Raw genomic sequence first — 10365 nt, forward strand, 5'->3', positions numbered from 1 at the left:
TTTTTTCGTGTTGGGCGAATTGAAATTTCTTGAGATAACGAATTTTTAAGCTTGCAAATACGGATTTGTTTGTCAGAAATTTAATTTTACAACAATATTTTACAAGTCTGACTTTTTCTGCACATATTGAAATAAATTTATGTAATGATTGAAAATTTAAAAAATATGACAAAATTTTGTTTTCACTTTTTCACATTTGACCTTTTGTCCTTTTGACGTTTTGTCAATTAGCTTAGCTTAGCTTAGCTTCCCGCATAAAATTATATGATGATTTGCACTGTTAAAATCATGCAGTTACAATAGATATTATAATATCTATGGTAAGTTAATTGTTGACTTTTTCGAACTTTATTGGAATGACGATAGAGCTACCTTAAAATTCATGGTTACAGCAAATATTATGGTTCTGTTATTGGAAATCTCATAATGCATTTTTTCCAATTATTTTTTACAGTAAATTTCATTGTAATGTTATAGTTACGTAGTGTAACTTTTTTTAATATTGCGAATCTTGTAAATAAAGTATTGAAAACCGAGTTATATTTTAAATACAAAACATTACAAACGATTTTGACAAGCTCAAATCAAATAAAATCAAATTATTAAAATATTTAAGTACTTAAATATTAAAATTTTAAACTATTTTCATATGAAAAGTATTGAAATACTAGAAAAATAAACTATTTTCTTATAAAATATATTGAAAAATTAAGATGTTAAAATATTAAAACATTGAAATATTTAAAAAAAATAAATATTAAAATATCAAAAGAGTCGAAAATAGAAATATTTCAGTAATAAAATATTCGTAAAATAATAATACTAAATATATGTCAACATAAAAAATATTAGATTTTTTCGAAATTTTTACATTCAAGAATTAAATGTTGTTTGATTGCTTCTACACATTGTGAAGTTTTGATACTCTGAAACTTTATATTTTTTGATTTTATTACACTCAAACTCCGACGGTTTGATACCAACTGTTGTCAAACCAATGGGGTCACTTTTTAGTTTGACACCCCTTTTACATGGAGTTCACATACACTACCAAACATTCGTTTTGATAGTGTGCGTGAGCGTCGTGTAAAAAGTGTCAATTTATCACTTTTTAGTTTGTTTTTTTTTCAAACGAAAAAGTGACCAACCACCGGGGGTTGAGTGTATTGAAACATTTAAACATTTGAACATTTAAACATTTAAACATTTAAACATTTAAACATTTAAACATTTAAACATTTAAACATTTAAACATTTAAACATTTAAACATTTAAACATTTAAACATTTAAACATTTAAACATTTAAACATTTAAACATTTAAACATTTAAACATTTAAACATTTAAACATTTAAACATTTAAACATTTAAACATTTAAACATTTAAACATTTAAACATTTAAACATTTAAACATTTAAACATTTAAACATTTAAACATTTAAACATTTAAACATTTAAACATATAAAAATTAAAACATTTAAACGTTTAAACATTTAAACATTTAAACATTTAAACATTTAAACATTTAAACATTTAAACATTTAAACATTTAAACATTTAAACATTTAAACATTTAAACATTTAAACATTTAAACATTTAAACATTTAAACATTTAAACATTTAAACATTTAAACATTTAAACATTTAAACATTTAAACATTTAAACATTTAAACATTTAAACATTTAAACATTTAAACATTTAAACATTTAAACATTTAAACATTTAAACATTTAAACATTTAAACATTTAAACATTTAAACATTTAAACATTTAAACATTTAAACATTTAAACATTTAAACATTTAAACATTTAAACATTTAAACATTTAAACATTTAAACATTTAAACATTTAAACATTTAAACATTTAAACATTTAAACATTTAAACATTTAAACATTTAAACATTTAAACATTTAAACATTTAAACATTTAAACATTTCTGGAGTTTTTTTTGAAAAGGTCCAATAAACCAAATTTTCAGTTTTTGCTTTTTGGGTGTTTTTTAATACCCCTGACTCAAGGCGGTTTCAAAAACACCCTAAAAGCAAAAACTGGAAATTTGGTTTATTGGACCTTTTCAAAAAAAAACTCCAGATTTAAACTTTTTTTTCGAAAAATAAATAATAAGGATCAACAAACGAACCTAACATGACACTTAATCTGTGCAGCCGACGCTCTTTCAACGGACACACCATTACACTGAACCCGTGCGACGCTCCTGAAACGAACGCACCATAGTTGAGCTGTCAAAGTTTTTCAATCGCGCGTGCTCGATCCTGTCAGATCCTGTCTAGTGTCTGTATTCGGTCGCAGTGTTAACCGAAATTTTCAACGGTAAATCGCGTGTGCTCGTGAAAAAGGAACATCCAGCGGTTGGCCTCAGGATTCTGAATGCGTTCCTGGTGTTGGACACATCCGCCGGGTGTTTGCTGTAAAACAACGAAAGTTTCAGGTGCGTTATATTTGCGGAGGGCGGAATCCCGTCCCACGGCATACATTTTCCTTTGCCTGCTTGAGCTGCTTGGATATTGGCTGATGCATGGAGTGATTTGTTCATCTTTTTTCGGCACACTCAGCAAACGTCAAACCAAACAAAATTGCTGCCGGATCTTTTCCGGGAGAGATCCGGAAAAAGATCCGGCAGCAATTTTACTGATTTGACATTTGCTGAGGATGCCGAAAAGATTTTTTGTGTTACTCTCGCAAATACAATTAGGTTTCACAGCTTGACATCACGAGCGCACACGCACACACATTTTTAATGACACACGTGTAAAAAATGAAAACAGTACAGGCAAGCTGTCAAATTTCTAACCTAAAACTCGAGTCGGCGTAAAACCTAATTGGCTGATGCAAGAAGTGATTTGCCTTCATTTTTCGACTCTCCCAACCAACGTAAACCACACAAAATTGCTGTCGGATCTTTTCCGGAAGAGATCCGGCAGCATGTTTGTACTGATTTACGTTTGCTGAGGGTGCCGAAAAGTTTGGTTATGTTGCTGTATGCAAAAACAATACGATCATTTTGTGTTTCTATTCAACAGGGAACATTTTGCCTAAGGGGTGAACTTCACGCTCGATTTGGACGAGGAAAGCCGCAACAGAATCACTCGACAAGATCGCCAAGAAGTTGGCTTTTCTACATGGACGATCGTGGATGGCGTGTGGCCCAATTTGTCCTGCCGGGGAGTACCAGTCCGGCCGCAATCATCAGACAATAGAGGAACATCATCGCACATGGGTCAGATGATCACCAAGGGAACATTCCCAACACAACCGGGTAAGCAGGAACGAAAAAGAACAGATCGTGAAGTACAAAAAAATCGTGTAGTACCTATTTATCAATTTTTTTGTTGAATAAATTAAACAATTTGGATACGAAAATTTGAATGCAATTGAAAATAACACACGTTTCAGTAATGTTGTAATTAATGTTGTGTTTCATTTGTTTTATTTTTTTGCATATTGTTTTATTGCAATTAAGAAATTAAGAAATTAATAAATTAATAAATTAAGAAATTAAGAAATTAAGAAATTAAGAAATTAAGAAATTAAGAAATTTAGAAATTTAGAAATTAGGAATTTAGAAATAAAGAAATTAAGAAATTAAGAAATTAAGAAATTAAGAAATTAAGAAATTAAGAAATTAAGAAATTAAGAAATTAAGAAATTAAGAAATTAAGAAATTAAGAAATTAAGAAATTAAGAAATTAAGAAATTAATAAATTAAGAAATTAAGAAATTAAGAAATTAAGAAATTAAGAAATTAAGAAATTAAGAAATTAAGAAATTAAGAAATTAAGAAATTAAGAAATTAAGAAATTTAGAAATTTAGAAATTTAGAAATTTAGAAATTCAGAAATCTAGAAATTTAGAAATTTAGAAATTTAGAAATTTCAAAATTTCAAAATTTTAAAATTTTGAAATTTTGAAATTTTGAAATTAAGAATTTTAGAATTTTAGAATTTTAGAATTTTAGAATTTTAGAATTTTAGAATTTTAGAATTTTAGAATTTTAGAATTTTAGAATTTTAGAATTTTAGAATTTTAGAATTTTAGAATTTTAGAATTTTAGAATTTTAGAATTTAAGAATTTAAGATTTAAGAATTAAGAATTTTAGAATTCAAGAATAAATTAATCTTTGAAAAATAATTTGGAAATTCAGATTTTTTTAAAATGTCTTGAATTAATTATAATTTTTTAATATAATAATATTGGAATCTAATAACTTAATTATTTTTAGAATTTAAGAATCAAATAACACCGACCTACGAAGTTTTTGTGCAGGTTCAACTCGAGCGGGAGCATAAAACTTGCGCAACTTTTTTTTACCGCGTTCGTTCTGAGCTTTGTACTCAGCATTATGAAAAATGTTTGATTTTATCCTTTACTTAATTGTCTTCTCATTTTAAGCACTAACGGAACCAGCAAATCAATCCGGAGTCTCCAGTCGACAAAAAAGAACCGGTGGTCAGTTTAAACGCACCATGACATCATCCATCCGAGTAGAAACAAGAATCGGTCGCGATCGAGATCGAAAGCGAAAGAAAGCGGCTTCGTGTTGGTGTTTGAAAAACTCTGGAGGAGACATTATCAGTTAACAATTGAAAAAAAAAACCAAAGTGATTCAATGTTGAATGTAAATAAATTACAATGAATATTATAAAAGTATTGTAAAACATACTGTATTTACTTTTTATTTTAATGTCCGAATATTGTTGTCACAGTAAAATTTAGTAGGGAACAAACCATGAAAAACAATAATTTTACTGTGTAATTCATTGTAATGCTTATTAGTTTTATTGTCCGCATATAGTTTCTACCGCATCATTTAGTAGATAAAAAACCATGAAGAACTGTAAATTGACTGTGCAATGCATTGTAATGCTTGCTGTTTTTATTATTAATGTACGATGTTTTCTATAGTCAGGACGAGTTTTTGGATGAAAAATGCAACATTAGATTAACAGTAAAATGCGTCGTATTTGGAAAAAAAATGTATGGAAAAATTTCGAAATTTTTATGGTACCGGTGCATAACAACCCCCCTTTTTTATGGTAAAATCCCAAAATACGACGCAAATTATCTTAAAAAACGATGCTGTCTACTGTTAAAACACTGTCAAAATGACAATATATTTTATCGTTTTGTAACGTTAAAATTTACTGTAAGTTCATCAGAAATCTTTATGCGGGTTGGTTGACCGTACTCTAGCCGAGCAAAAAGCTCGCAAAAGCTAGGTTGGCGCCGATCCTTTTGACGTTTTGTCAATTCAACCTTTATTCCACTTTCGACTTTTTGGTATTCGACCTTTTGTTCATTTAACAACAAACGCCTGTTCAACCTTTTCGGCTCAATTTTCACATTTTTGATCGTCAAAATTACAATTGTTAATTTTTTCATGGTTTCTTTGATGGAATCGGTTCGGTTATGTTTGTGCGAGCCGGGATTTGAACCCTGATCTACCGCTTATGAGGCGGAAGCGTTACCACTAGGCTACGTGGCTCGGTCGTTAGATTAGGCTGGTATACATTTTATTTAAAGTTTTTGTCACCCTCCCCCCCCTTCAAAGTTGGTCCGAAAAATCGAGGGGAATTTTTGTTTTTCAAAAAACTTCAGAATTTCAATGGAAATTTAAGTGCTATCTGCTGAAATCAATTGAAAATGCATTCCTCTGCGTTCAGAATCATTTTTTTTTAATGTTCGATGTTTAGTATCGCGAAAAATTTCTTTTTTGCTAAAATTTTTGTTTTCCTCAAATCTTACAATTTTTGAAAACTAATGATTGCAAAACAACTGAACTAGTGTAAAATGTATTTTAAAACACTTTTTGCATTCAAATGTTCAGACTATGGCTTGTTATTTACATTTTTATATATTTTTTTATTTTTTAAATAAAAACATATTGGATAAATTTTATGTCTGATAGAATTGATTAAAAATGATTGAAAAATCATGTCAAAATCTCCAACAAACAACCGGTTTAAAAAAAACCCAAAAATAAAGCTGAATAAATGGGTAAATTCAGACGCTCTTGTTCTCATTTCAATCAATCCTAGACTACATTAACCAGGTCCCAGTACCGAAAAGGACCTATTAGAAAAAAAAATTATGAAAAAAATCCTGGACTACACTTTGCGAGCGTCCAATACAGCACCAATTATTCGTGACAAACAAGTGTCAGTTTGGGTTGGGTTAATATCCGTACATTGTATTGCCATGTCACTGCCAGCGTGTAACAGAGCCATTATCGCTGTCAAACAAAATGGGCTCCTTTGTCACCCTTCTCTCTTCAACAGGCAAATCTGCTCAAATGTATGCAATTTGATTATTTATTTTTTTCGTTGTTGCACGCTGGTATGCGTTTAACGCACACTTTCGCCCAATGTTGGCATATTTGCGGTTCACAATGCTACATTGTATGCAATCGAGCTGCTATGACATGTTCCGATAGAGCGTGCTGGACATGTAAAAAAAGTGCTGCAGCAGAGGATGAAAAAAAGTGTAAAGAAAATTTAATTTTCCCGTCACTGAAGGGGACATTGAGCGCTGGCAACACTGGTGCAGTTGTTTGTGCTCGCTGCCAGGGCCTAATCGACCCATTTAGAGGATGAAAAAAAAAAAAATGGAGAGGAAAAAAAAACGTTTGACCAGCAATGCGAATGATTCTGGAAAATATTATGCGGTTTTTGCGGTGGACGCGTGCATTTGAAAATTGATTTTTAATGCGCTGGGGGCGTGAAAAAAGTGAATTGGACTGGGAAATTTAAAATATTACACGAGAGAGATTCGTAGAACGATCTAGAGAACTTTAAATGTACACGGATTACTGTAATGAAGACCTGCGGATTTGGCGACTGTCCACGTTCATCACAAAAAATATTGTCTGTTGTAAGTTGTTTGTAAGCAAGAACAACTGTGCAGACTCAACTCGAGGGGAAGCATGAACCTTGGGGTCCCCAAGAACACGTGCACTTCAAATTAAAAAAAATAAATTATGGCGAATGCCTTTTCTCCAAAGTTTGTGTGGAGAATTAGGTCGGAAAAATGTACAATTCCGGCAAATTAACCGTCATTTTTAACTAGACATTCCTGCAAAACAACTCAAAATTTAACGGAATTTGACTTTTTTCGTAGCCAAACACTTAGTTGTTCTGATACCGGCAGAACTCACCATTTTGAAGTATTTTTCAGATTCATACACACATATCCCCGGATGATGATTACAACATTATACAACTTTTTTTTTCCTCCTTCCCAGGGAATTTCTGACACAACGAACAACTTCGTCTGTTGCGCGCCGTCCACCATCTCCCCAAAATGTTGAAATAATTCTACCCCGAGTGGACTTTCCTCGCAGGTTCGCCGCCTAAAGGCACAACTTTCCATCCTTTTTTTTTTTGGTCATTGTTAATTAAATACAAATAGTTTCCGTCGCAGTTTGCCACCGACTGTTCCTGTTTTCCCCTTCTCTCTGGATTTTGCAAAGCTCCAAATTTGAGAAGCTAAGGTAGAATTTGCCACCGTTTGAACTTTTCCAGCTGGACGATTTCTGCTCTTTTTTGGGAGGATTGGGAAGGCAACGTTTGCACTGGCAGTTCCTTTACCATTTTGAGTTTGAAGCAAAAACCCTGAATTGTAGATGGAATTTGAGTATTTTTCGTTCTGTAATCTTATTTTTTTTTAAATTTAAAATCACACTCATATTTAGCATGAAAACCAAGACTTTATCAGAAGCGCTCCGAAAAATTATAAAGTGTGACCAGCTGAGGGTTAACGACCAAAAGACACCTATTATACAGAGACGGGGCCAGTTGCGCATTTGCATCTATCACGTGTGTAAATATGAGCGAACATACACTGGAACTACTGCTGCTGACTGCTAAAATGTGCATTTTCAGCGCACGCCGGGGGGTCCATCATTGCTAATTTTGGAAATAACTTTTTTTCTGATTAAAGTTATATAATTAGAATTTACTACTTTTACCATACAGTACTGGTTAATGACATATTTTTACTATTTTTTTGTAATTAATATTCAAAATTAAGTTTTTATTAATATCGTTAATGTCAATTCACTTTTTTAAAGAAAGAAAGAGTTAATGCCGGTTCCGGTGGTGTAGTGTTTAGCGTGGTAGCCAATCACCCCAGTAAGGCATGAATTCAGTCTTGTGTGCTCTAGTTTTTTTTAAATCAAGGTCAAACGCGTTTTTCTTGGAACGTTGACCTAGCCAATCAATTACCAATCGCATTAAAGTTTTCTTATAAAATCTGAAACAACTTTTTCCAGATTCCAAAAATGGTACGCCCGCTGTGGTAGACCCCTCGATCCATATTTCCCAAAAGTAGCATCATCATCGTGATCTTCTGCAGCCACCCAAGTGCAAAAGTACACGGTTAATGAAGACAAAGCCATACATCCTTTCTACCCAGGAGCCTCGGAACCTCCCTGGTGTCTGGTGCAGACTGAAACATGCTTTTCCGTGCATTTCCCCACACCTTCGCCATTTTCCATTTCCCAACCACGAGATAAAAAAAAGACGGAACTAAAAACTGCATCAAATGTGGTGCCTATCTGTGTGTGTGTTTGTTTGCCGTCGATGAAGTGTGCAAATAAAACATGCCAAAAGGGGAAAAAGTTGTGTGTGAGTGACTGACCGACCCCTAAGCCGGAGCTGAGGCTAATTTACATAAACGCCATCGCATTCTCTGTGTGTATGTTTTCGCGCTCTAGTTTGAGTAAGCTTTTTATGTGTGTTCTATTGGTTCATTTATTTGAAAAAAATTACATTGAAGTTGGAGGATGTGGTTTTGTTTTGGTTGCCCTTATCGTTGATTTCACTGGAAAGCTTTCATCAAACACAAGCACTCAGAGATCGTATGAGACATTTTAGAACTTTGAATGTTGAATTATGCTTTGGGCATGCATAATATGGTCAAATGAATGGTCAATTCAATTAATTTTGGAGCGAGTTGAGGTTAAGGACGCAAATTGTGTCCTTGGCATTCGTTGAAACAAAATGTCTTATCCCAGGGGTGCCTCAGGCTTCTAACTTTTTTTAAATATCAAATTCGAGTTCTGCGACCCCATTTTAGTCAAATTTGAATAGTTGATTGCCCATTAAATAATAAAATGCATTTTTTTTTCAATATTTCGTCACCGCCATATTGGACGCCATCTTGGATTTAACCATTTTAAAACACTTTACTGCCCCTGATCGCATAAATGTCCCATATGCATTTTTAACATTTTTGAGTTATTGTTGCAGTTTGGTTCAAAATCGTGTGCACTTTCAGAAAAGCCTACAACTTCCAGTACTTTGTTCTTGAAATAAGGAGTTAATCCAGTATTTTTGCGAAAACCTTACACGTAGCCTCATGTGTGGGACAAACTTCAAATGCATTTTTCTCAACTCGCTGTTTTTGCATATGGGACATTTATGCGAATTTGGCAGTTTAGCGTAGTTAAAGGGACAATCAAAAATCAACAATCAATTATCCGAATCCGAGAAAAAAATAGGTACACGAAAAAAAATTGCAGATTTTTTAATCAACATTTTTTTCACAAAAACTCAATTTCCCAAAATAGATATTTTTTGATTTTCGAGATTTTTTTTATATGTTTTAGGAGACAAAAACTCGCAACTTTTGAGCCATAGAGAAACATGGTCAAAAAATCTGCCGCCGAGTTGTGAATTTTTGAAAAAAAAGTGATTTTTGGAAAAAATCGAAATTTCATGCAAAAACAAATTTGACCTCAATTTTTTTTATGTAAAATTGAATTTCCAATCGAAAAGTACTTTACAGATTTTTTGATAAAGGGCTCTGTTTTCAAGATATAGCCACCGAAAGTTTGATTTTAGCGAAATATTTGCAGTTTTTCGATTTTTAAAAATAGTGACCATGAGTGACCATTTCTAGAAAAAAATTTTTTTGAAAAGTTCAGAAAATTTGCTTTGAAATTTTCCAAGAGACATTGAAGAATGGACCTATGGTTGCTGAGATCCAGCCGCTTTAAGAAAAAGAAACACGAAAATTGATGTTTTCTAAGTCTCATCTAAATAATCCACCATTTTCTAATGTCAATATCTCAGCAACAAATGGTCCGATTTTCAATGTTAAAACATGAAACAATCGTGAAATTTTCCGATCTTTTCGAAAAAAATATGTTGTTAATTTTTAAATCAAGACTAACATTTTAAAAGGGCCAAATATTTAATATGATGCCCATTTAAAATGCTTGTCTTGATTTATTTTTTTTCAAAATATTTTTTTCGAAAAGATCGGAAAATTTTACGAATGTTTAATATTTTAACATTGAAAATCGGACCATTAGTTGCTGAGATATCGACATTAGA

The 10365-nt window shown here is 31.9% G+C and overlaps 1 long non-coding RNA gene across 3 annotated transcripts; it reads left to right on the plus strand.

Annotated features, from left to right (window-relative positions):
* Positions 1-1957: 1957 nt before the first annotated feature.
* LOC128092470 (uncharacterized) lies at positions 1958-4690 on the plus strand. 3 transcript variants are annotated; one of them, XR_008211799.1, is made up of 3 exons: positions 2183-2991; positions 3051-3286; positions 4421-4690. It is a non-coding gene; the product is annotated as an uncharacterized LOC128092470 (long non-coding RNA). The 3 variants fall into 3 exon arrangements; XR_008211798.1 differs by having other exon boundaries at positions 2184-2458; XR_008211797.1 differs by having other exon boundaries at positions 1958-3286.
* Positions 4691-10365: the final 5675 nt, after the last annotated feature.

The sequence above is a fragment of the Culex pipiens genome, chromosome 1 (assembly GCF_016801865.2).
Source record: "Culex pipiens pallens isolate TS chromosome 1, TS_CPP_V2, whole genome shotgun sequence".
Lineage (NCBI taxonomy): Eukaryota > Metazoa > Arthropoda > Insecta > Diptera > Culicidae > Culex > Culex pipiens.